This window comes from Bufo bufo, chromosome 5 (assembly GCF_905171765.1).
Source record: "Bufo bufo chromosome 5, aBufBuf1.1, whole genome shotgun sequence".
Lineage (NCBI taxonomy): Eukaryota > Metazoa > Chordata > Amphibia > Anura > Bufonidae > Bufo > Bufo bufo.
In genome coordinates this window covers 413,434,054-413,460,996 of record NC_053393.1, presented here as the reverse complement: position 1 = coordinate 413,460,996, position 26,943 = coordinate 413,434,054, and positions in this window count along the sequence as shown.

The following is a 26,943-nucleotide window of genomic DNA, read 5'->3' as shown; positions in this document are numbered from 1 at the left end:
TTCCTGTTTTTGAGGCTCACCAATGGTTTACATCTTGTGGTGAACCCTCTGTATTCACTCTGGTGAAGTCTTCTCTTGATTGTTGACATCGACACACATACACCTACCTACTGGAGAGTGTTCTTGATCTGGCCAACTGTTGTGAAGGGTGTTTTCTTCACCAGGGCAAGAATTCTTCGGTCATCCATCATAGTTGTTTTCGTGGTCTTCCGGGTCTTTAGGTGTTGCTGAGCTCACCGGTGCGTTCTTTCTTTTTAAGGATGTTTTTGCTATCTCTCTGATGGGTTTGTTTTGTTTTTTCAGCCTAATGATGGCTTGCTTCACTGATAGTGACAGCTCTTTGGATCTCATCTTGAGAGTTGACAGCAACAGATTCCAAATGCAAATAGCACACTTGAAATGAACTCTGGACCTTTTATCTGCTCATTGTAATTGGGATAATGAGGGAATAAAACACACCTGGCCATGGAACAGCTGAGAAGCCAATAGTCACATTACTTTTGGTCCCTTAACAAGTGGGAGGCACATATGCAAACTGTTGTAATTCCTGCACCGTTCACCTTATTTGGATGTAAATACCCTAAAATTAAAGCTGACAGTCTGCAGTTAAAGCACATCTTGTTCCTTTCATTTCAAATCCATTGTGGTGGTGTATAGAGCCAAAAATGTTAGAATTGTGTCGATGTCCCAATATTTATGGACCTGACTGTATATGGGACAGAGCTGCAGTAACCAGGTATGACCACTACACGGTGTACGGATCTGTGTCTGGTTCCAGTGTACTGCATGCTTTGCAATCGGCTGATTGCCGATAGTTGGACTCCCCCCACCTTATGATTACGTTATCAATATTAAAGTCCTGGAAAGTGCCTCTGAGCAACTTTCAATAACTGTCTCTCATTCAAGAAGCCTGTGTGGGTTTCCCTCTGCCCTATGGAAAGCTCAACTGTTTTTGGTGCTCCTGTGACATTATTTGTGACTCATCCTGTGCCTGTCTTAAGCCTTAGGCTACATGCACACGACCGTGCCGTTTTTTTGCAGTCCGCAAAAAACGGAAGCCGCCCGTGTGCCTTCCACAATTTACGGAACGGGCGGCCCATTGTAGACATGCCTATCCTATAACTTACCAATAATAAAAATTAAAAAAAAGGTCCTTAAGCCTAGGAAAACTAAAATTTTATGAATCGCCTTTGTAACGGCGCCCCGTGCATAAAAGGGGGTAAAAGCCGTTTAAGAGATATTCCCTTTGCAGATGCAAAGGCAGCTACTAAAGACGCCCCTCTCCCGAACTGGAAACCATATGAATGCTGCATACAGCTGAATAGGAAAAACCATATGAAAAGTTTACACTCCTAGCAGTCGAACTGGAACAGCATACAATAAATCCCCCCCAAAAACGAGACCAAGCTCTGTGTTGAGGGTAAATCAGAATTTCTCTTTACTGAGGGCTACCCGACCGTATTTATGCAGGTCCCCATCTGGTGGACACTACCCTAGGGAGACCAGATGGAAGACTGTGACACAGGACAGATAAGCAGCAATTCAGGACACACACACAGACACAATACATCCCCACAATGCATCCTGGTTTCCTCCTCTCTGCCCTGGAGACAACCGAGGAGTAATTCAATTATCTCTCAGGACAAAGGGAAATGGTCCTTATACACGTGGGGACAACAGGACAGAAATCACTATTCGAATATACAATGTCACAACCCTTACAGTAAACATAGACATTTAATATATCCTCAGATAGCTCAGGTCTGAGTGCATATTATTAGGTGAATGGCACTCAGACTACACGAATACAGTAGAATGGCCATGGAGCCAAAGTCTTTCACATAGTCTTTTGTTATCCGAATGGGCTCCATGGCATAGCTATCTGGGGTATCACTGTTCAAATAGGGCAAGTACCAAATGACCCGGCTTTTATGTCTTTGCAGGGGAAAATCAAGTGTTTCAACATGGGGCCATAGTCTAAAGGAAGCAGGCGGGCAACCAGGCGAGATTGGTCTCGTCACAGCCTTCTTGGTCTGTCAGACTATTAAAGGGGTTGTCCCACGAAAAATATTCTGCAGTTTTAAAACCAGCACCTGGATCTGAATACTTTTGTATTTGTATGTAATTAAACATTTTGTATAGCTACTGAGTTATACAATAAAATGTATCTGTGCAGCGCCACCTGCTGTTTGTTCTTTTTCTTATTTCTTTGACCTGCTCACTGAGAAGGCAGCACATGCTCAGATTCATCTTTCTGAGTTGTGATAGGCAGAGCATGAACACGCCCCCTTTAGGTCCAGCATAAAAGACACTCCCCCTGAGCTTTCAGCTTGATATAAATCTAGTAGAGCAATGAATGGGGAGATCTCTGGATCCATGTGAGGTACAGGGCTGGTTCTAGCTTTGTTAGAAAGAGATCGTCATGTACTATATGATGGCTAATTTCATTATTTACATTAGTCGGGACAACCCCTTTAATATCTTCTTTTTAGAGGACACAAGCATTCTATAGAAATGGACACAATTGGGTTGATGCTTACTGGTTAATGACCACTAATATTAGGAAAGTAGTGAATTATATATTCCTCTAAGGCGGCTCGGGGCGCTAGATACATGTAAGTCTGGCAACCTGCGGCTCAGGTGGCCCAACTGCTTAACAGAAGGCATTTCCTATGCATTAGCTAGCTTCCACCTCTTCCCCATATTATGCACGCTGAGTATATCTGATGAAAGAGACATACCGTTTAATTATTTGCTTAAGCACAATGTATGGCTCCTACTGCCCATGCAATTTCTGCTGCCACCAAAGCAGCATTTGTCAGGGAATAAACGAGCACGGATCCATCTACTTTTTCAGAATGTCTTTGAACCGCTTGGCAGTCGGACTCTATTATATCTCAGTACAGACATATCATTTCAGCATCCAAATTAGAAACGAGGATATTCCTGCGTACTGTGTTTTTAATACAGAATCTGTATAATTTTTTTCACTTTTTTGGGAACAATAATAGTAAATGACAAGTGAACTTCATCTGAACCATAGGTCATGAAAGGATTTCGTATTGGCATTTTTAATCTACAAAGTCTGGTGCCAGAAAAATCAATATTTTTCAGTTGCAGCATTCAAATGCAATTTTCTTCATGTAACAGTTTTTGTTTTTTGTTTTGTATTTTTATTTTTTTTGTTCTTTTACGTAATTAATAATTCCAATGTCTTGTATGAAAACGGCCGCTGTATTGCAAGGTAATGACATCAATAACACATTACATGTAAACAGAAAATGAACAAAAAAATCATTCAAGGCCCCTTTCAAACGGGTGTGCTTTTCATCAGCGCGATTACAGGTTCCATTCACATTATCGGATTGAACCATGCTGCATAACCAAGGTGCTGACAAGCCTTGATTACCCAATAACTCCTGTATTCCTTTCAGGCAGGTTCACCGAGAGGACAGGAATGCAAGGCCTTCCTGTGGGGCAGACTGCCTTCCACAGAGACCAAGTCAATGAAATCCAATGCCCTCACACTTCTGTTCTCTAAACTGAGCTTTGCATTTCCTGCTAAGCAATTATGACTTTTCCTCCTTTGTTCTCATCGCGGTTCTGATAACAATTAATTGTGCGTGAGAGGAGCCAATCTAAACATTTTCCACTCCTTTGTTCGTAATGCTGCGAGAGGACGCTTGATCCCTCTGTGCTCCATATCGAGCCCGCTCTCTTTTTCCCATGCTGCTACAGTATCAACAAATCCTCTTTTCACAGGCGTTTCGGAAAGAGTGGAAAATGAAGAGGGCGTCCAATCCTTGACATCTCATCCAGCGCTCTCCAAGTGTTTAACATTAGTTAATACTATTAAACACAGGAGTGCATAAGAGCACTCCACTTGAAAGATAGGCTATTTGGAAGGTTCGAGTCTCATTGAGCCTCAAGTGGGATTGTTTTTCAAAGTCACTCAGGAACTAATGGAAGGGAAAGGAAACTTATGGTATTTCTTGCTTTGCCAAGAAGATAAACACGACCTGCTGCTGGCTGTGGAATGTCTCCATCATGTAGAGGAATAATATCTGAGACACAATGTCCGACTTAAACAAATCACGTAAAAATGCAATCAGTAACATGTGCAGTGCACGCAGGCTGCACATCCTGGGCCTCCATAAAAATACGTCCAATTCCTGCTTTGTGTAAAGCCATAGAACTCTAGAGGGTTAAAGACAATATTTCAGCCATAAAAAAAAAAAAAAAAAAGGTTCCTCTTTTGAGGGTCCATTCACACGTCTGTAAAATGGGTCCGCATCCGTTACGCAATTTTGCGGAACAGGTGTGGACCCATTCATGGAGCCGGAATGTGCTGTCCGCATCCGCATTTGTGGATCTGCACTTCCGGATCCGCACTTCTGTTCCGCAAAAAAAATAGAACATGTCCTATTCTTGTCCGCAATTGCGGACAAGAAAAGGCATTTATGAGAGTGCCGGCGATGTGCGGTACGCACATTACCGGTGTCTGTGTGAATGGACCCAGTGTTTAAAAGCCGTGTGACATCCATTTTTACAGCCAATTAAAGTGTATGGGGCTATTCACTGGCCATTCTGTGAACAGCGTTGTCATAAAAAAAAAAAATAGGATATGTCCTGTTTTTGGCCAGTTTCACAGCCAGACGGACTCTACTGAAATCAAAGAGAATCTTTTTAATGGCAGTTTAGACAGGAGTGCACCCATTTAATGCCTATTCTTGTCCGCAACTGCTGACAAGAATAAGACACGTTCTACCTATTTTGCGGGGCCACGAAACGAAGTACAGATGCGGACAGTACACAGTGTGCTGTCCGTATCTTTCGTGGCCCCATTGAAATGAATGGGTCTGCATCAGTTTCGCAAGATTGCGGAACGGATGCAGACTCAAATATACGGTGTGAATGGGCCCTTAACCTGCAGATTTTCACAATAAAAATCTGCATATAATATGCATCCTGTGCATGTGGCCTTAGGCCCCTTGCAGACTAGCGTGTCCGGATTAGGTCCGGATGCGTTCCGGTGCATTGCGGCAAACCCGCGCGAGTAGGTACGCAATTGCAGTCAGTTTTGACTCCTATTGCGTTCCGATGTTCAGTTTTTATCGCGCGGGTGCAATGTGTTTTGCATGCGCGTAATAAAAAACTGACTGTGGTACCCAGACCCGAACTTCTTCACAGAAGTTCGGGCTTGGGATCGGTGTTCTGTAGATTGTATTATTTCCCCTTATAACATGGTTATAAGGGAAAATAATAGCATTCTGAATACAGAATGCATAGTACAATAGCGCTGGAGGGGTTAAATTTTTAAAAAAAATAATTTAACTCACCTTAATCCACTTGTTCGCGCAGCCGGCATCTCTTCTGTCTTGGAGGAAACCGGAGTACCCAGAGGAAACCCACACAAGCACGTGAAGAACATACAAACTCCATGTAGATGTTGTCCTTGGTCGGATACAAACCTAGGACCCCAGCGCTAACCACTGAGCCACCGTGCTGCCCATTACTGCTTCTACTTTCATTTTCCTACATATGCAAAAAGAAAACCAAAAAGTTGAAATCTGAGTGGCTGTTTGTAACATCTCCATTTCTTGCCAGGAATAGTTGAGGCCAGGTGCACCGTTATTGGGTTTCTGAGCTGTAATCTTGGGACTGTAATGCTATTGTACTTGCTTATATGTAATGGTTACAAAGAGTGAGTACAGGGACACATCTTGAGTATGTTATATTTCATTTAAGTACATTTAAAAAAAAAAAATTCAGGGATCCTCTTTTGTATCACAGCCAGCCTAGATAATATATCTTCACTGGCATCTATAATTCTTTCAGAATGCTACATACTTGTACATTTTGTGACAATGTATGTTAGGATAAATCTAAGTAAAGAGAACAACATGTGAAATGTATTTCAAAGTTATGGAGATTTTACACCCTGTGAATGTCTAGACTCTAGATGGTCAAAGCCTTAAAGGGAATATACTCACACCAGGCCCGTTTACATCAACAACAAAACTTGAATATTTTAGCAAGTCTGCTGCTTCACATCTACTCGTTTCCAAGTTCTATTTATTTTATACACTTATATAGCGCTACTTCATTCCGCAGCACTTTACAGACATTAGCATCCAACTGTCCCCAATGGGGCTCACAATCTGCATTCCCTATCAGTATGTCTTTGTTGTGTGGGAGGAAACCGGAGAACCCGGAGGAAACACGGGGAGAACATACAAACTCCATGCAGATGTTGTCCTTGGTAGGATTCGAACATAGGACCCCAGCGCTGCAGGGCACCAGTGCTAACCACTGAGCCACCGTGCTGCTTGTTCTATTTGATACTTGATACATAGTTGATAAGGGGAAAAAAATCAGCTGGGGAGCAAACTGAACATTTACCTGGTACCCTCCTTTTCATCTGCAAACCTGCCAATTCCTGGGCTACTCTTCTGTCATCCAATACGGCTGCACTACTTCTCAGACTATCTGATGCTTACTGTGCATTTGGTAGTCCAAGATGTCCAACCAGACCCCATCCCCCAGATCAGTGCCCCCCCCCCCGGCCACTTATATCCCTGCAGACCTCAGATCAGACTTTCCCTTCATTCAGATCCCTGCAGACCTCAGATCAGAACCCCTGGATCAGACCACCACTCAGATCCCTGCAGATCACAGATCAGACTCCCCCACTCAGGTCCCTGCAGACCTCATATCAGACCCTACTCCCCACATCCCGGCAAACCTCAGATGAGACAAAAAAATATAACAACTCACCTTTCCAGCTGACTGTGAAGCCGTACCCTTAACCAACTGTGCTAAAGCAGTGGAAGGTTAAGAACCCTTTGAGGCAGAAGCAAATTGTGATATTTTAGGGGAAACATTTTTCCCAACTCAAAATATAGCGATCAGAATAAATTTGATTGCAGCAGACCTCAGATCAGACCCTAACCCCCCAGATTCCTGCACACCTCAGATCAGACCCTCTCTACTCAGATCCCTGCAGACATCAGATCAGACCTTCCCTCTACTCAGATCCCTGCAGACATCAGATCAGACCCTACCCCCCCAGACCCACTGAAAAAAAAAAAAAAAAAAAAAAAGAGAAAAAACTATATAGGTGACAACTACGTTGCAGTTGAACACTTGCATACTGTGGTACATATATTTTATGGGTATATGCACATGTTGCATATTACATGCAAATTCCAAGCAGAAGATCTCCAGGTTAAGGGCTCATTTACACAACCACAAAACACGGACACTGGCCATATGCATTCCGCATTTTGCGACATGGAACACCCATAGTAGAATTGTCCTATCCTTGTCTTTAAAGTGGACAAGGATAGGACATGTTCTATATTTTTGTTGGTGTAACGGAACAGACATATGGATGCAGACAGAGCACGGAGTGCTGTCCGCACCTTTTGTGGCCCACCTGAAGTGAATATGTTCTCATCCAAACCACAAAAAAATGCAGATCGGATGCAGACAAAAAATACGCTCGCGTGTATGAGCCCTAATACAGTACCAGCTAAGTAGGTGACATTTTCAAAATCTCATATACACAGTGCAGAAATTCTCTGCGCAGAAATTGACCTGTGGTGCAGAGTTTGAAATCCCCAGTGTGTCAATTGTTTGTGCAGATTTCATTGTTTGCAATACAAAGGATGAGACCTGGGACAAATCTGCAACAAAATCTGCAAGTGACACGCAGATGTTGGTGTGGAAAATCGCACTAGAAGCTGCTTATAATGGTCCTGTAATAAAAGATCTTAACAGCAAAGTACAAAGAAAATGCCCTTTGCAGGCCATAGAGCTCTGAGTAAGAACATGGATTTCCCTGCAGCACTCTGGAAATAAATTCTTTGGAGATGAGACGTCTTTAGTAAACTCGCCCATGCAGCGAGCCATTGACACTCATAAGTCACCCGTTTAGTGCTGTTATGACACATAGTGACATGACCTGTGCACGGAGGATGCAGCGAGCTGCTTTGGTTAAAGATATGGCCTCTAGCTCTGTAGGGGGTTTGCATCCAATGTTGGAAATATCTCACAGCTACGGAAAGCCTTCTTAGTTTCCTTTTGCGAATGCCGAGAGCTCGATGCTGAACGCAGAGCCCTATTCTTGGATTCTATTACACGTTTTATAGAGGCATAATTATTACATAAATAGCATCTCTTACATTAATTGTTAGTACAACCTTAAACAACAAACATCTTCACTTAGATTTTCAATAAAAAAAAAACTATTCACATTCATTGCCAACATAGTTTTCAGCATATTTTAGTACAGTATTAAAAAGGTAATCTCATTTTCATGTTTATGGAGCACATCTATGAGACTTCACTTTCTCAGTCAGATCTAAATAAACTTGCACGCAAAATCAAGCAGAGGTTTATTTCAACATTGCATGTTAATATAAGAAGCTGAACATATGTGGTCAGCCTGGTGGCTCAGTGGTTAGCTTACTGCCCTGGAGCCCAGGATTTGAGTCTTGGCAAAGGCAATATCTGCATGGAGTTTGTATGTTCTGCATATGTTTCCTCCAAGAACTGTATAAAACCAGCTGCACCCCTTTGGATCTGATCTGCCTTTTTAGCTCTTCAGGAAGAACAGGTCAAAGAAATGTATTGGCTTAAAGAGGACCTGTCACCACTCCTGACATGCCTGTTTTAATAGCTACATGCATTTGCCATATCATAACAATTCTGGAGCATCTATTCTTATGTGGGAACTGGATAAAATGATTGACAAATAATTTTGGGGGGAAATTATCAAGCCATGCATTCCATAACTCAGTCTTTAAAAAGTCGCAAAATTGTGCACTACAACTTTTCTGGGTTCACATGTGTCACGATGCGGTTCACCATGACCTGTGTTGTCGTGAAGTCTGGCTGCATGAGCCCTTGCGTACTGGCTGCAGGCCGAAATCCTGTGCAGGCTGATTGCTAGGGACTGCGTGCTGGCTGCGGTATCTTGTTTGAACCTCCCGGTTTATGTGTGTACCCCTTTGACTGTACCTGTATTCTATTCAGTGTTCCTGGTTGCCAAGGGCAACGTTCGGTTCTGTTCTTGTGTGTCTTGGCTGTCTGAGATTCGGTGCTGATGGGGTTAACATCCCCTGTCTACTATGCCTGAGTGTGGCTTCCCAGGTGCCTCGTTACCCAGCTATATAGACCTGTAGCTGTGGTTCTTGGTGTGAGTCTTTGTCAGTTTGTCCTGAGTCCTGTCTGTACCTTACTTCTGTTCCTGGGGGTTCTAAGTTACCCTTCGGTGTGGTGTCGCCTGGTTTTGCATCAAGTGTCTGTACTCTAGTGTCTGTGCTCAGGTTCCTGCCCTGTTATGTGCTTTGCCATGTTCTGCTCTGTACTTGCCTTTCTTATGTATTATGTTATTTGTTCCCTGCAGAGCGTATCTGCATCCGAGCGCCTAGCAGTGTGTAACTGCGTCCGTTATCTGTTTCTGCCCTGTATGTTTGTTTCATGTCTCCTCTGGAAGGGGGTTCCTGGCTTCTGCGGAGGGGGAATCGCTACCCTTTGTTTGCCTCTGGTTCTGTTTGTCTGTCCCACTGGAGGTTCCACCAGCCTGTTCCTGGCAGGTAGGGGCCATGTGTACCAAAACCTTCCTGGAGGTGCTAGCAGTGAGCCCTCTGCCCAGTCATCCCCACCATCCAGGGCTCTGTGAAGTACGGGGCTCACTGGCTCCAGCCATCCGGGTTTTGCTCTGGTCGGCCGGTGCACTTGGTTCTGTGGTATTGTTACCACTTCTGTTTACCTGCTTTTCTGCCATGTCGCTGTTTGCCTGTGACCTACTCATAGTACGTCCCAGAGGTCTGCCTTAGACCTCGGCACGTGACAATGTGCAAACATTTTGAGACTTTTTGCTTTTTTACATCACTTATTCCAGTTTTGAAAAATTGGTGGGAAAGTGGCCATGGTTAGATATGTTAATGAGTTTTACTCCGGATTTATCACTTTAAACGGTTGCAAAAAAATTTTTTTTTGCATTTTTAGACGTAAATGTACCAAATTTAACAAACTACGTACGATGTTTGATAAATTTGGCACAGACTATTCCAAAGCAAACAAAACTGACATCAAATATTACCCTCATGATAAATCCTCCCTTCATTTTTCAGCATATCCTATATATTCTATTAATGTAAGGCCCCAATTTATAAAAAATAAAAAAAACATAGCTGCTTGGGTTGTGGAATCAGTTTGTTTCTAATGGTTGAAGTCAGAGTGTGCAAAGATGGAAATGGAATCTAAGTCAGAGTCAAAAGTTTGGCTTTCCAACTCTACAAAACCCTGTTAACAACCCGATGTTTCCAACGGGATTGGGTACAAGTATCCTCTTGGGGACATCTGCTGCATCATGCCCACAGATATGTCCAGTACTAGTGAATGGGGTCTTATAATCACATCAATTTTTCTTTTGTGTGGGACATATCCTCTGTAGCATGGTACCAGTACAATCAGTTTAATACATTCTTAGCCACCTCCAAATGTTTGTGGCCCAATGTTCTAAATCACAGGCTCCAGCTTTCACAGTATCCGTACTGTATTTTTTTTCTCCTAGAGAAGATGATGATTGAAGACCCACTATCATTTATATCTGACTAGGAGGAAGAACTCTCACGGAAGAATTGCTCTATAGGCTTGAAATTACTCACTTCATACTGCAATTTTGTAAATTACAAGAAACAAGTAGAAACAAAGACTGAAAAGATGGTAAAGAACTCAGCGTGAATCTATAAGAGGGACTAGACTGACATTTGGTGGTGTTTTTAACATTTGATGGTGACACTTGTTGTTGTGGTTTTTCTCTGTATTCCATTCTGCTAACTTACCTGCCTCCCCTGAGAATTTTGTCCTTTCTATATTTCATGGGTCAAAATATAAAAGAATAACTATTCCACAACATTTTATAATGAAGGTGAGACTAGCAATACCAAGATATTGTAAAAAGCACAAACCTCCTTCAAAGGCCCAATAGGCAGATATATTCAAGTACATCATAAGAATTGAACTCAAGATTTCTGCTGAAACAGATCAACAAATTGAGATCCCTTGGCTTTCAGTTTTACAGATTCCCCATAACTAACTGCTTATCAAATCCTTGGTGGGATACTCATTTCTGATAAACTAAGAAATGATTTTAATATGTGTTTCACCATTTCTCTTCTTGCTCCAATGTATCTTGGTCTTGTGGCCATTTTTATCTTACTTTGTCCCCCAACGCGACTGTCCTAATTGCTGTGTGTAGTTCTTCTGGTCTGGTAAGACTCACGAGCTTACTTTGTTGAGGGTAAATATTATGCTTCTTAATGCAGGTGGATATCATTTCAGAATTCTATGCAATGTTACTTTTGTTGGGTTTGATATTTTTTGCAAACATCTCATTTATTCTTGGTTATGTCGGTCGCCACTACCCCGCTACTTTGGACAGGCACAGGCGCCGCTCCACTCATCCTGTTTCTGATGCAGCGTTCCAGTAGTGTGCTGTGTCCTGTGTGTCCCTTGGGGTAAATGTATTTTGATTTATTTAATTGAACCTCAACTCATTCTGCAGCACTGCAAGGTTTAATCCCTCATTTGTTTCTGTGTGCTGCTGCTAGACTGTTTCTAATGTGTTAATTCGTTTCTGCTACATATGCCATGCTGTTTCTCTCATTCTCTGTGTGAGCAATAGGTTCACTAGTCTGCTAGTCCCTTCTAAGGTGCACTGTACCTGACTGTATGCCCGTGTACCGACTTCTGCCTGATTCCTGGATTCTAACCCTTCTCTGCCTGACGCAACTTGTGCCTGTTTACTATATTGACTCTTTGCTTCTTGCCCTGACCTCAGACCTGTTTCTCATATTTGCACATACTGTACCTGCCCTGAATATGGCCTATAACTGGCTACAAGTTCGCCTGTTCCTTCGGTGCTACACACCGGTGTCTCTTGACCCTTGTGGGTCAGCAGACAACTACACGGAGATTACTCCAAGAGGTAGCTGCCTGGTTTGCTCTCTGCAGCAAAGTCCAGACAGTCACCAGAATAACGCCCTTAGGTTTAGCCCAAAGCCAAATCGGTTGCTTGGCACAGGTTTATACAACTGAGAAAATTTTACGTTTTCTAATAAGAAATAATTTAAATGATAACAACAGAGCTTAAGCACTTAAAGGGAATCTGTCAGCACCAAAACATCCCCCAAACTAGAGTAATCAGTGCACAGTGTAAGTGATACGACGTCCGGTTATGTCATTTTTCATCTTCATACGCAAAAACTAGCAGTAAAATGCTCACACACATAATGGGGAGGACTCAAAGATAAGTCCTCTTAATGCATTTTACTGCTGGTTTGTAGCACAGCATCAGAATGCAAGTGAGTATGAAGATAAAGATGACATAACCGGAATGAATACCACTTACACTAGACACCGCTTACTCTAGTTTGTGGGGTGTATTGGAGCTGACAGATTCCCTAAAACAAGCATCCATAAAGTATATAACTACACAGCAGGGCAATAGGACACACAGCAAGTTACACAGGTAATGCACACAATGAATAGCACTCAAATAAACTTGGATACAATTTACTTCAGTGGAATTATTCTGTGACACCAACCTTTGTTATTGTATTATCAGAAATTGCACTCAAAACATACAAGTGAATGCATAAATGGGAAATGACAAGATAAAACCGGATACAACAGCACAAGAATAACAGCTTCAAGCAAAGGAGATTCATCATGCAAGAGTGAAGAGGTGAGAAGAAAGTGGCTCCATAATAGTAACATGTTGTGGATATGGAGGCAAAGTCTTTAACCCCTTAAGGACGCAGGGCGTATCGGTACGCCCTATTTCCCGAGTCCTTAAGGACTCAGGGCGTACCGGTACGTCCTAACTTGAAATCGGCATTCCGGCACCCCAGGGGTTAATCGGAACGGGATTTCGGCTGAAATCATTCAGCCGGCATCCCGTAACAATGCCGGGACGATCGCAGAAAACCGCAGGTCAATTCAGACCTGCGGTTTTCTGCGTTTCCGGTCCATTCGGGTGTCCTGTGACCCGATGAACCGGAAAAAGACTGCGATCGGTGGCGTAATTATTAGGGTTGTCCCGATACCACTTTTTTAGGACCGAGTACAAGTACCGATACTTTTTTTCAAGTAGTCACCGATACCGAATACCGATACTTTTTTTAAATGTCATGTGACCGTTTTGGGGGATCTGTGGATCTGTGGATGACGCACTGTCATGTGGGGGATCTGTGGATGGCACTGTTATGGGGGACCTGTGGATGGCACTGTTATGGGGGATCTGTGGATGGCGCTGTTATGGGGGATCTGTGGATGGCACTGTTATGGGGGATCTGTGGATGGCACTGTTATGGGGATCTGTGGATGGCACTGTTATGGGGGATCTGTGGATGGCACTGTTATGGGGGATCTGTGGATGGCACTGTTATGGGGGATCTGTGGATGGCACTGTTATGGGGGATCTGTGGATGGCACTGTTATGGGGATCTGTGGATGGTGCTGTTATGGGGGATCTGTGGATGGCGCTGTTATGGGGGATCTGTGGATGGCACTGTTATGGGGATCTGTGGATGGTGCTGTTATGGGGGATCTGTGGATGGCACTGTTATGGGGATCTGTGGATGGCACTGTTATGGGGATCTGTGGATGGCACTGTTATGGGGATCTGTGGATGGCACTGTTATGGGGGATCTGTGGATGGCACTGTTATGGGGGATCTGTGGATGGCACTGTTATGGGGGATCTGTGGATGGCACTGTTATGGGGATTTGTGGATGGCACTGTTATGGGGATCTGTGGATGGTACTGCTATGGGGTGGGATATCTGTGGATGGCATTGTTATTTGGTGGGGGATCTGTGGATGGTGCTGTTATAGGGGATCTGTGGATGGAACTGTTATGGGGAGGATCTGTGGATGACACTGCTATATGTCATCCACAGATCCCCCTCATAACAGTGTCCCCCAATACACCGGGCCCCGCCGCTCACCGAAGTATTTATAAACGTGAATCCTTATCCTGTTATTAAGTTGAACTAACGCTGCCCTCTCCCATGTTCCCCTGTATCCCCCTGTATCCCCACAGCACTTACTTAAGCTTCCATAGCAGGCAGAGTGGACGGCACCAGTAACGTCACTCACTGACGTCGCGCGTCTGCTCCGCCTGCTTCATTCATAAAGTGGGCGGAGCAGGCGCTCTACGTCAGTGAGTGACGTTACTGCTGCCGTCTGCTCTGCCTGCTATGGAAGCTTAAGTAAGTGCTGTGGGGATACGGGGGGATACAGGGGAACATGGGAGAGGGCAGCGTTAGTTCAAAAAAGTATTCTATTTATGTATCGGGGCGGGGTATCGGCGGCTGAGTACCGCCGAGAAAACTCGGAATCGGTCCCGATACCGATACTAGTATCGGTATCGGGACAACCCTAGTAATTATACACCACCTATCGCAGTCCGAGGATTTGAAGAGGCGGTACTGGCCCTGGTGCTGATGCCTGCGGTCCAGGGTGCTGATTGGTGTAGGGGAGAGAGGCGCGAGATTCAAACTTCCTGCGCTCCTCTCTCCCCTCCTCTTCCTGTCCAGCACCCTGACTGTGCAGCACCGTCCAGAACCAGCTCCTGTGTCCCCCTAATCGGCATCCATCACCCTCCTGCACCCATCGCCACCCAGGTAGGTTAGGGTCAGTGAGGGAGAGGCACCGTTAAGCAGGGAAAGAAGGGGAAAGTTAGTTAGGAAAAAAAACAAAAAAAAAACTTTTATTTCCAAACTTTCTTTGATCCATCCATCAGACCCCAGATCCCCCCCTGCCACTTGCCCCCACCACCAGACCCCCCCACCACCAGACCCCCACCCCACCCCCCTTCCCCACCACCAGCCCCCCCCCCCCCCCCCCTCTCCTGACCACCACTTTTTTTTTTTTTTCTGCGTGCGCTGACTGGCCGTCACTTTTTAGCGTCCGTCCACTGTTAGCGCATCGCACCCTACCGACCGCTGATCAGCGTTGTACCGCTGATCAGCAAGTTTAAACTTTTTTTTTTTCTAACACTTGCCCTTTCTTTTTTTGCCTTTTTTAGTAAGCGAACACCCGTTGCCCCCACACACACGCACATATAATAAAGGTTTGCACACACACCCATGGCCCGCCGGATGTTCTCGGCCGAGGAGGCATACGCCCAGATTGCCTCCGACTCTGAGAGCCCCAGTGAGGATGAGGATGACCCCACGTTCCTTTTATCATCCGCATCCTCCTCATCATCATCTGATGACGATGAGCCACCAAGGCGGCGGAGACGCCGCCAGGCGGAGCCAGGGGCCACACATGCTAGGGATCCTGTGGCCCACCCTAGTACGAGCCGCCCTGGGGTTCGTACTGGTTTCCCAGCCCACCAAATAAGTCCACCGGAGCCCCCTGCCGATGAACTTAGCTGGTGTCCCCCAGTGGACTTTGAGCCTGAGATTCCGGATTTTGCTGGCAATCCTGGAATCCAGATTCCCACAGTGGGGTTTACTGAAATAGACTATTTAAGTTTTTTTTTCAGTAACCCACTGGTGAATCTGATGGTGGAGCAGACGAATCTGTACGCCCAACAGTTCGTCGCTCAAAACCCAGGCTCATTTTTGGCTAGACCCGGTGGCTAGACGCCGGTCAGTGCAGCCGAGATGAGGACATTTTGGGGCCTCGTGCTGCATATGGGTCTAGTCAAAAAACCCAGTGTCAGGCAATACTGGAGTGGGGACGTCCTATACCAGACCCCACTGTACAGTATGGTCATGACACGTCCCCGGTTTGAGGCCATCCGGAAATGTCTGCATTATTCCGATAATGCAGCATGTCCACCCCAAGGTGATCCTGCCTATGACCGGCTGTATAAGATACGGCCGGTCATCGATCACTTTGGGGCCACATTTCAGCAGGCCTACGTACCTGGAAGGGAGGTCGCGGTTGATGAGTCTCTCGTTGCGTTCAAGGGGAGACTCCGTTTCCGCCAATATATTCCCACAAAGCGGGCGAGGTATGGCGTGAATCTATACAAAATTTGTGAGAGTACCTCAGGGTACACTTACAAATTTCGTGTGTACGAGGGGCGAGATTCCCGGATTCAACCCCCAGAATGTCCCCCCACTCTGGGTGTTACCGGGAAACTCGTGTGGGACCTTATGTACCCACTGCTGGATAAGGGTTACCACTTGTATGTGGACAACTTTTATACCAGCATTCCCTTGTTCAGGTCCCTTGCCGCCAGATCCAAGTTCGCTTGTGGGACCGTGCGGAAAAATCAACGTGGCCTCCCTGCCTACCCCCTCCAGGTACCTATCCCCAGGGGTGAGACCCGTGCACTTACCAGTGGAAACCTGTTGCTGGTCAGGTATAAGGACAAGAGGGATGTCCTTATGCTGTCCACAATTCATGGTAACGGCATCACCCCTGTCCCTGTGCGAGGTACCGCAGCAACGGTCCTCAAGCCCGATTGTATCGTCGCCTACAATCGGTATATGGGAGGAGTTGATCTCTCGGATCAAGTCCTCAAGCCATATAACTGTAGATTGGATGGAACCGGCACTCAAACAATAGGAATTCACGTGGAAATTGAATGTTAATGGTATTAAAATATTTATTAAACAGTATTAAAATATTTATTCAACAATATCCTATATGCACAAGGTTAAAATTAATCTAAAAAACATCTAAAAAGCATATACAGTCATGTGTGTCAATCGGTTGTCTATAGCTGGAACACAAAAAGCCTGTAGACTACGACACAGAGGGATGCATCCGTATTCCCCAAATTGTATTTGGCTGTAAGATCGCAGCCGTCTGTGACAGAGCAAAAATAGGGTAAATCATACAGGTGTGCTCCGGATATAGTCAAATGCATGTAATTGTCATCCAGATTTTACAAACTTAATAATGCATAACAATAAAATCTTATGCCACCTTATAGGATATAGAATATAAGATGTTCGGAGTAAGTCCGTAGTTCACACCATGTGTGAATTGTCTATTTGTTAGGGTCGTCTCAAAGGTCTGAGTACGCCATGTTTGGAAAAGTCAATTGTCCAGCAACTGTATTGCTTCCGTACTTATATCGCCTAATGTTTAGCGATTCAGTACCGCTTCACTTAGATTTATATCTTTACTCACTGTGTCCCAAGTCGGCTCACTGAATAGATTCCGCGGAAGGTTTACTTCTCGTGGCGTTGCACGCTTCAGCCTTTCTCCGCTTGCCTTGTATCAGGTCAGGTCTTGGTTTGGATCCCGTCTCTATTCTCGCGGGAGACCTGTATCAGGTATTTCACTTTCGTGAGTCCTGCAGTCAGCCTTGGTCTTACGTGAGCTGGAAGTGGATAAATCTGTTCGTTCTTTAGTACATGGCCATGCACCGCTGAGATAGTTACTTCACAGGTAATACCCCAGACGCGTTTCGAGATGTCTTATCTCTTCCTCACTTTCTCAAGCCATATAACGCCATGCGCAAAACCCGGGCATGGTACAAAAAAGTTGCGGTCTACTTGGTGCAGGTTGCCATGTACAACTCTTTTGTACTATCCCGAAGCGCTGGCAGCACAGGGACATTCCTCCAATTCTATGAGGCAGTCCTCAAGGACCTGATCTTTTCGGACCGGGAAAGAGCAGGCCGGAGTACCTCGGGAATTGGAGGCGCCCGGATCGTCCCTGGCCAACACTTTCCAGGTGTGGTCCCCCATACTGGAAAGAAGGGACGAACCCAAAAAAAGTGCAGAGTGTGTCGCAGGAGGGGGATACGGAAGGACACCACCACTCAGTGCGACACTTGCCCCGATCATCCGGGCCTCTGCGTTATCGATTGCTTCAGGGAGTATCACACTTCCATGGAGTACTAAATTTTTATAATCCCCAACAGTCCACTAGAGAACATAAAAAACTATGGCTCTCAGACTTTGGAGACACGGAAACATTTTTTTTTCCCCAAAAAAATATTAGTTTTAGTGCAGGCATCCTCAAACTGCGGCCCTCCAGATGTTGTAAAACTATAACTCCCAGCATGCCCAGACAACCTACAGCCATCAGCAGGGCATGGTGGGAATTGTAGTTTTACAACATCTGGAGGGCCGCAGTTTTTAGGATGCCTGCTTAGTGTCTCCAAAGTCTGAGAGCCATACATATTGGGCATCGTCGCGTGCGTAAAAGTCGTCACTATAAAAATAACTTTTGCCCAAACGCCTCGGATGAACGGTGTTAAAAATATAAAATAAAAACGGTGCCAAAACACCCATTTTTGGGCAAAATTTCCATTTGAATCCTTTTTGCCGGTAATAAAGCAAGGGTTAACAGCCAAACAAAACTCAATATTTATGGCCCTGATTCTGTAGTTTGCAGAAACACCCCATATACGGTCGTAAATGGCTATATAGCCGCACGGCAGGGCATAGAACGAAGGGAACTCCATATGGTTTCTAGAAGGCAGATTTTGATGGACAGGTTTTTTTTTTACACCATGTCCCATTAGAAGCCCCCCCTGATGTAGCCTAGACTAGAAACTCCAAAAAAGTGACCCCATCTAAGAAACTACACCCCTCAAGGTATTCAAAAGTTACTTTACAAACTATGTTAACCCTTTAGGTGTTCCACAAAACTAAATAGCGAATGTAGAAACAATTTTTTTTTTTGGTACATTGCCTCAAAAAAGAGTAATATAGAGCAACCAAGAATCATATTTACCCCTAAAATAGTCCCAAAACAACAACCACCTTATCCCGTAGTTTCCTAGATGGGGTCACTTTTGTGGAGTTTCTACTCTAGGGGTGCATCAGGGGGCTTGAAATGGTACATGGTGTAAATAAACCAGTCCAGCAAAATCTGCCTTCCAAAAACCATATGACGTACCCCTTCTTCTATGTCCTGCCGTTTAGCCAAATAGTAGTTTACGACCACATATGGGGTGTTTCTGCAAACTACAGAATTGGGGCAACCCATTTTGATTTTTTTTTGGCAGTTAACCCTTGTTTTACTCCTGGAAAAAATTGATTATATTGGAAAAATTTTCCAAAAAATAGAAATTTCTAAATTGTTTCTCCATCTGCCATCAACTCTTGTGGAACACCTAAAGGGTTAACAAAGTTTGTAAACCCAGTTTTGAATACCTTGAGGGGTGTACTTTCTTACATGGAGTCACTTTTTTGAAATTTCTATTCTAGGGGTGCAACAGGGGGCTTCAAATGGGACATGGTATAAACAAAACCAGTCCTGCAAAATCTGCCTTCCAAAACCCATATGGTGTTCCCCTCCTTCTATGTGCTCCCGTTCGGCCAAACAGTAGTTTACGACCACATATGGGGCGTTTCTGCAAACTACAGAATCGGGGCAACCCATTTTGAGTTTTGTTTGGCAGTTAACCCTTGTTTTACTCCTGGAAAAAATTGATTATATTGGAAAATTTTTAAAAAAATAGAAATTTCAAAATTGTTTCTCCATCTGCCATTAACTCTTGTGGAAGACCTAAAGGGTTAATAAAGTTTGAAAAAACTGTTTTGAATACCTTGAGGGGTGTAGTTTCTAGAATGGGGTCATTTTTTGGAGGTTTCTATTATCTAAGCCTCACAATATGACTTCAAACCTGAACTGGTCCATAAAAAGTGGGATTTTGAAGATTTCTGAAAATTTAAAAATTTGCTTGTAAACTTCTAAGCCTTGTAACATCCCCAAAAAATAAAATATCATTCCCAAAATGCTACAAACATAAAGTAGACATATGGGGAATGTAAAGTCATCACAATTTTTGGGGGTATTACTATGTATTACAGAGGTTGAAAAACTGAAACTTTGAAATTTGCTAATTTTTCAAAATTTTCGGTAAAATTTTTTTTTTTTTATGGAAAAAAATTAACTTTTTTGACCCAATTTTAGCAGTGTCATGAAGTACAATATGTGACGAAAGAACAATCTCAGAACGGCCTGGGTAAGTCAAAGCGTTTTAAAGTTATGAGCACTTAAAGTGACACTGGTCAGATTTGCAAAAAATGGCCAAGTCCTTAAGGTGAAATAGGGCTGAGTCCTTAAGGGGTTAAAATGGCAAATAAAAGACTGAAAAGTGGAAATAATATTAGAGCTTAAAAGTAACGGAAAGAAAAAGTCATTGCTGACTGCAAATTAACAAAACATGCATAAAAAATTGTGTACTTTTGACTGCAGTATATAATTGTATCTAGATATATACCGTATTTTTTGCTTTATAAGACGTGGAGGGGAGAAGTCAGTGTGTCTTAGAAATGAAATATGACCCCAAATGTGCATGTTGCGGCTGCTCAAGAGCTCTCACTAACGGCTCCTGAGCTGCCATGAAACTGTGGGCGGGTGGGACAGTGGGCGGACGGCTGGGCGGGAGTTAGCGCAGGCTGGCAGCAGAAGTTAGCCTTCAGTAAAGACTCCAGCCCGCACATACATCGCGGCACTAAGCAGCACCTTGGGCGTGCTGGCGGCTTCACTAAGTGCTAAATGATGATGGCAGCCCGCTCTTCTATTCATGCCATTGGGCGGGCTGGCGGCTTTTCTGTATGCCGGCAGCCCGCGCTTCCATTTATGGCATAGTGCGGGCTGGCTGCTTCTCTGTATGCCGGCAGCCCACACTTCCATTCATGCCATTGTGCGGGCTGGCGGCTTTTCTGTATGCGCTGTACTGCCGACCGCCAGCCCGCACATCCTTCACTCACCGCAGCAGGAGGATCGCCTTCTCTGTGCTGCCTGGCCAAGCTGTGGTAAGTGCAACCTGCGCCGCCCACCCCCCTCCCACCTCCACCAATCAGCTCCCTAAATGTCTATCTTAAATATGACTATAACCCCCCTCATCCATTAGGAATCCACCCATGTACTGCAGTATATGGGTGGATTCCTATGGATGAGGGGGGTTATAGTCATAATTAATATAGATAAATGCCAATTACATAACAGTCCCTGGACAGTGTTTATTTTAAATATGACTATAACCCCCTCATCCATTGAAATCCACCCATATACTGCAGTATATGGGTGGATTCCTATGGATGAGGGGGGTTATACGGTAGTCATATCAGTTACCGTAAGCTAATATTGGTACAGTCCCTGGACAGTGTTCATATTTATTGTGATTACAACTCCCCTCATCCTTAAGAATACACCAATGTACAGTACCTACAGTACATCAGTGTATATTTTTAGGATGATAGGGGTTATAATCACATAACAGTATTATCCACAGATCCGCCATAACAGTGTCATCCACAGATTCCCCATAATAGTGTCATCCACAGGTCCCCCATAACAGTGTCATCAACAGATTTCTTCATAACAGTGTGTCATCCACAGATCCCCCATAACAGTGCGTCATCCACAGATCCCCATAACAGTGCGTCATCCACAGATCCCCCATAACAGTGCGTCATCCACAAATCGCAATAACAGTGCGTCATCCACAAATCGCAATAACAGTGCGTCATCCACAGACTACCATTACTTCAAAACCCACCAAAAGCACACCTTTTGGTTCAAAATATATTTTTCTTATTTTCCTCCTCAAAGACCTGTGCGTCTTATCATCAGGTGCGACTTATAAAGCAAAAAAAACTGTAATTGTTTATCTGTATTTATCTATCTATGAATTTCTGTCTGCCTGTTCTTTATTCATGGCCAAACAACTGGACCAATCTGCACCAAATTTGGCATATAGGTAAATCAGGTAAATATAGGTAAATCAGTTGCTTAGAAAGGTTGTTGCCATGGTCCCTCCCGTGACAGAGGTGAGAAGATCAGATAGACTTTCTGCACGTGAAGCTATCTGACAGGTCTCTCTGTTTTCCTCTTCGTATGTTGTTGTTTGGCAGGATCTCACCTCTCCTCAGGTTCTGCTTGTTATCAGTGATGAGGCTCTATTTAGGTCCGCCTCAAAATGCTGACCATGCGGTTGATATTTCCTCTTGGAGTTGCTAGATCTTGTTTGCCTTGGATCTCCTGCTTCTCCATTCTTCTCAAAGGTAAGTACAAGTTGCCTGTTTTGTTTGTTGTTCTCTGGTTTGTTTTGGTTCTAGGCCTCAGGGTGATGTAGGTTCCTTCATTCTGAAAGGAACCAGCTGTCTTGTCTCCTGCTACCTATCCTAGGGTTCGTCAGTTTTAGAAGGGCATAGGAATCTGGCGTATGAGCATTTCTACCATCAGGGTTTGCTTATACTGGCAGGAGTTAGGGAAAGGCCTAGGGATTACTAGGAGGTCACCATCCCTCTTCCTTAGCCTTTGAGGCCTAGACTTTTGTCTATTTCTTTTGTGTGTATCTGGTGTTTTTCTCTTCCCCATTACCCATGATGTAGACTGACTACTGTTCTTGAGATATTTACATAACATGGCACCATCACATAACCCGTATTAGCCAATAGAGGCTCACAGGTCCTTCATTCTTAGTAGGGTTCAGTGAATCGAACTTCAGATCGAAAGTCAATTTGTTCAAAACTTTGTATCAATGCTGTATGAGATTCGTCCAAATGTATGGGCTCTAGCGAGGGAAATTTGTTATCACCAAAGTCTCGCAGGACTTCGGTGAATAACTTCAGCCTTCAAATTTTTAACTTGAAAACCATTTTAAAGCTTTGATCCGAAGCTCAATTCGCTTAATACTAAGGGCTATGTTACACCAACAGATTATCTGACCAATATCTGTCCAATAAGACCAATAGTTGGTGTGTATAATAAATGATCTGTGTGTGTAAACGGCTATCTGACCAATGATTGGTCACAAAATCTGTCGGGTGTAATACAGCCCTAATTCTTAGCCTTAGTGACATATATACAGTTTTACAGGGGAATTGTGGATGTCACTGTTATGGGGGTAATATGGATGCCACTGTTATGGGGGTAATATTGTTGTCACTGTTATGGGGGCACTGTGGATGTCACTGTTATGGGGGCACTGTGGATGTCACTGTTATGGAGTACTGTGGATAACACTGTTATGGGGGCATTGTGCATGTCACTGTTAGAAGTATGTATGTAAGTGTTATGGGGGCACTCTTGATACACTAGGTGTATCATACTACTGCTTAAGAACCTACACCCAAGACCCAAGATCAAAATAATAATTATTGACAAACACTCTAACTAATCAGAAAAGTGCTTCAAAAAGTCTCAGTGTTTGCGTTTTTGTGATTTTTTTATTTATAAAAAAAAAAGGAATGAAGCCAGAAATCTATGGCAGCTATGAACTGTCATAGATTTCTGTTTAGGCGCGCGGACTGCCAGAGGAAGTGCCTAATTTATGATGAGACATCATAAATTAGGCACATCCTCCAGCAGCCCAGGGGATAGCAATACCGGCACAGAAAGCACTAGCCTTTTTTTCCTCCTAAGTGTAGAGGAAAAAGAACACTGCACACCAACACCACAACCTTATTTCAAATATGAAACATGGTGAGAAGAGCATCACGGTTTGATGCTGTGTATCAAACATTTTACAGGAGAAGGTAAGGGCAGCAGGCCATGGCCTCAAGCTGAAGAGACGGTAGATGAAGCAACAATGACCCAAAGCACACAAGGAAATCAACTAAAGACTTGTTGAAAAGGAAGTTCTGACCTTTAAAGGGGTTATCCAACTCAATCAGTATGAGGGACCTGGGTATTTTGGGGGCGCATTACAGGGGTTGGATAACCCCTTTAACCTTATGACCAGAAAGGGCCGTGCATGCAAACCCTCCCATAAATATAGATAAACTGAGACACATTTGCAGGAAGGAATGGTCCAAATTTCATTCTCAATATTGTGCAAATCTGATTTGCAGTAGCAAGAAACACTTGTTGGAGGTGATTGCCGCAAAAAGGGTACTTTTTTTCTGTGCACTGTGGATATATAAATGTCTATGCTGATGCTAATACATTTTGTCAGTTGTATATTTTTTAGTTTTATAATTTTTAAATGTAGCGCTGCAGCTGTCTTGCAGTTTAGCCTAGGCCATGTGATGACAAGTTCAACAGTCATATGTGCAGTGTCCCACTCACGTGACCGTGGGCCCCGCAAACTTATTTTAATTATGTATTCATGTCATGTGATATGCCTGCATTTTGTATTTTATCTCCTGTCATATTCTCCATGTCACAATGTGATTGTATATGCAAATATCCTTTACACAGGCCTAGTTAGGGTGCACTACACTTGTTTCTCCACAAGATGGAGCAGTGTCAGTGTGTATAAATAGCATAGCTCAGACCTAAGTTAGGCAGAGTGTTGTTGGCTGGTTGAGGTCAATCCAACCCAGTTCAGATGAGCTCAGGTCAATCCAAATGAGAGTTCAGTTCAAAGCAGTTCTCTCATGAGCCTACAAGAAAGCAACATCCATGTAGCTGAATATCTGGAGGGAGGCATATTCCTAGCCTCTCTACTCTGTCCATGTTGGCTCCATAGCCCAGGGTTAAGGCCCGCAAGTATTCTTCCTAGAGGTGAGCAATCCACTCCTATAGATCGCTCTTCCAGGGTGACAAATGTCTAAACTGTACGCAGCCGAGTATTTAAGGAATTATGACGTTTATGCAAGACAAATGATTAGCAAGATAGTCATAACCTGAGGACTTATTAGGCACCTTTGTAGTAGGTGTAGGAGATAGCAAGAAGCATCCACACCTCCAGTTCAAATCCTGAGGACAGTCAGGCCAACTGTCAGAACAACATTGGAATAGAAGTTTCAGGATTCAGAAAAGCACCTTTAAACAAGGATTAGGATCAGGCCGGAGTTTTGACCAGTGTAAGACTTTCATTATTATTACAAGCCTAGTCTGAGCAGTAACCTTCTTATGTAATACCAGAGCCTGTACTTCATTGAGGATTTGCATTTCCCTTTCCCCATATGTATGGGAGATTGTGCTTAATGCCAGATTGTATCAAGAGACTGTTTTAATGCATTGGATGTGTTATTATCAAGAGTCATCTTCAGTAAAGTTCCCTTCTGAGTTTCATCCAGCTTGCCTCAGACTCAAGTTCCTCTATTAATACAACAGTAAATGGTTGTACCTCCACACAAAAGGTAGTGGTGTCATGATTACAAGGGACCTTGCCACTGGCACATTAATACAGACCACAAAGGGCACCTCAAACCAACATCTGGCCTGTGTCCCTTACACCAGAGTGTGCCCCAGAGAATCCTTGTGCCGTTCTACTTTTCACTTATGCGAGCCTGCCCAGGGACGACGTAAGCGTGAGTAACCAGAACTGTATTTACCTCGGCCTACCTATTGCTTACACATAATTCCCCTGCAAGGTCGGGTATACCGCATATGGCCTTGGCGCAGCTCAGCCCTATTGAAGTGAATGGGGCTGAGCTGCGATAGCAAGCACAGCCGATATACAATGTACAGTCATGGCACTCACAGGCCATGGCACTCACAGGAGCACCAGTGCCTTCTCAACCAGCTGATCAATGGTGGTTCTGGGTGTTGAACCCCCACGATCAGATACTTTCATCAGTTAGACAATCTCAGTTAGAAAATCTCAGAAAACCTGTCACGAGGGTGTCAAGAGCCACGCCTGACTCCGTTATACCCGGGGTCAGGAAGTCGCAGCTGGTGGCTGCGCGCTCGATGTACAAAGACAGTGCTGTTTCGTAATGGTAGCTTTCTGGGTTTGCCTTGCAACCCTTTTGGCTCACTCAGGGATCCGTAGCTTCTCCTCCTCAGCTGTTTCTTGTCCAGCAATCCCAACCTCCTTATATTCCCATCTCCCACTTCTCTGGTTGCCAGATATAGAGCTTCCTGCCTGGACTTCTATACTGACCCACTGGAGCTGTGTAGTTGTGTTCCCTGGTTGTTGTTCCAGAACATTACCCTCCGGATCCCTGTTGGGCCTTGGTGGTCTGTTGTTGTCGCCCACCTGGGATTATATGTTTGTCTGTATTGTCTGTCCTTGGTGTTTTCCTCTTAGTGTCAGTGGTGCGGACTAGTGATCCCACCGCCCCGTTCACTACTCAGGGCTCATCCTAGGGAAAGCCAGGGTTTAGGCACGTGATCGGCGTACGGGTGAGAAACCCGTCTAGGGACGTCAGGGCAGTCAGGTGCCAGTCGCAAGGTGAGTCAGGGGTCACCACCTTTCCCTCTCCCTTGGACAGGGCCTTCCCATTTCCCTCCCTTTGCGTGACGCCGGTCATTACATTATATCTGGCCCTTATTTTGTGTAGGTAAAAAAAAAAAAAAAACTTTTTCTTTCTACCTACTTAGAATCCAGTATGGATCCAATTGCTGCTTTGTCAAAGCAATTTCAAGGCCTGTCTTTGGAGGTGGCAGGATTGAAGGCGTCGGTCCTCCAGCAACAGCAGCAATTGCAACAGACCGCAAGCCCAGCGGTTGCTACAGGTAACCAGGTTGTTGCGGAACCCAAGGTTGCTCTTCCTGACAGATTTTCTGGGGGAAGGGACAAATTTGGGACGTTCCGTGAGGCCTGTAAATTATATTTTAAACTGCACCCTTACTTCTCTGGTAATGAAGAACAGCGGGTGGGGGTTGTTATTTCCCTGCTGCAGGGGGACCCGCAATCCTCGGCGTTCTCTTTACCCACTGATTCCCAGGCTCTCCGGTCAGTGGATGAATTTTTCGGGGCCTTGGGTCTCATATATGACGCCCTGACAGAGTCGCACTGGCTGAATCAAAATTACGGAGACTCCTACAGGGAAAGCGGCCAGTAGAGGAGTATTGCGCAGAGTTCCGTAGGTGGGCTACGGATACCCAGTGGAACGACCCGGCTCTCAGGAGTCAGTTCTGCTCCGGGTTATCCGAAAGGATTAAGGATGCGCTTGCGCTGTATGAGACTCCCTTTTCCCTTGATGTGGTGATGTCCCTTTCTATCAGAATAGATAGACGTCTTAGGGACAGGGACAGATTGAAAAATACGGAGCAATTGGTAACCCCTCCCAAGCAGCAGTTAGTCTGTACGGAC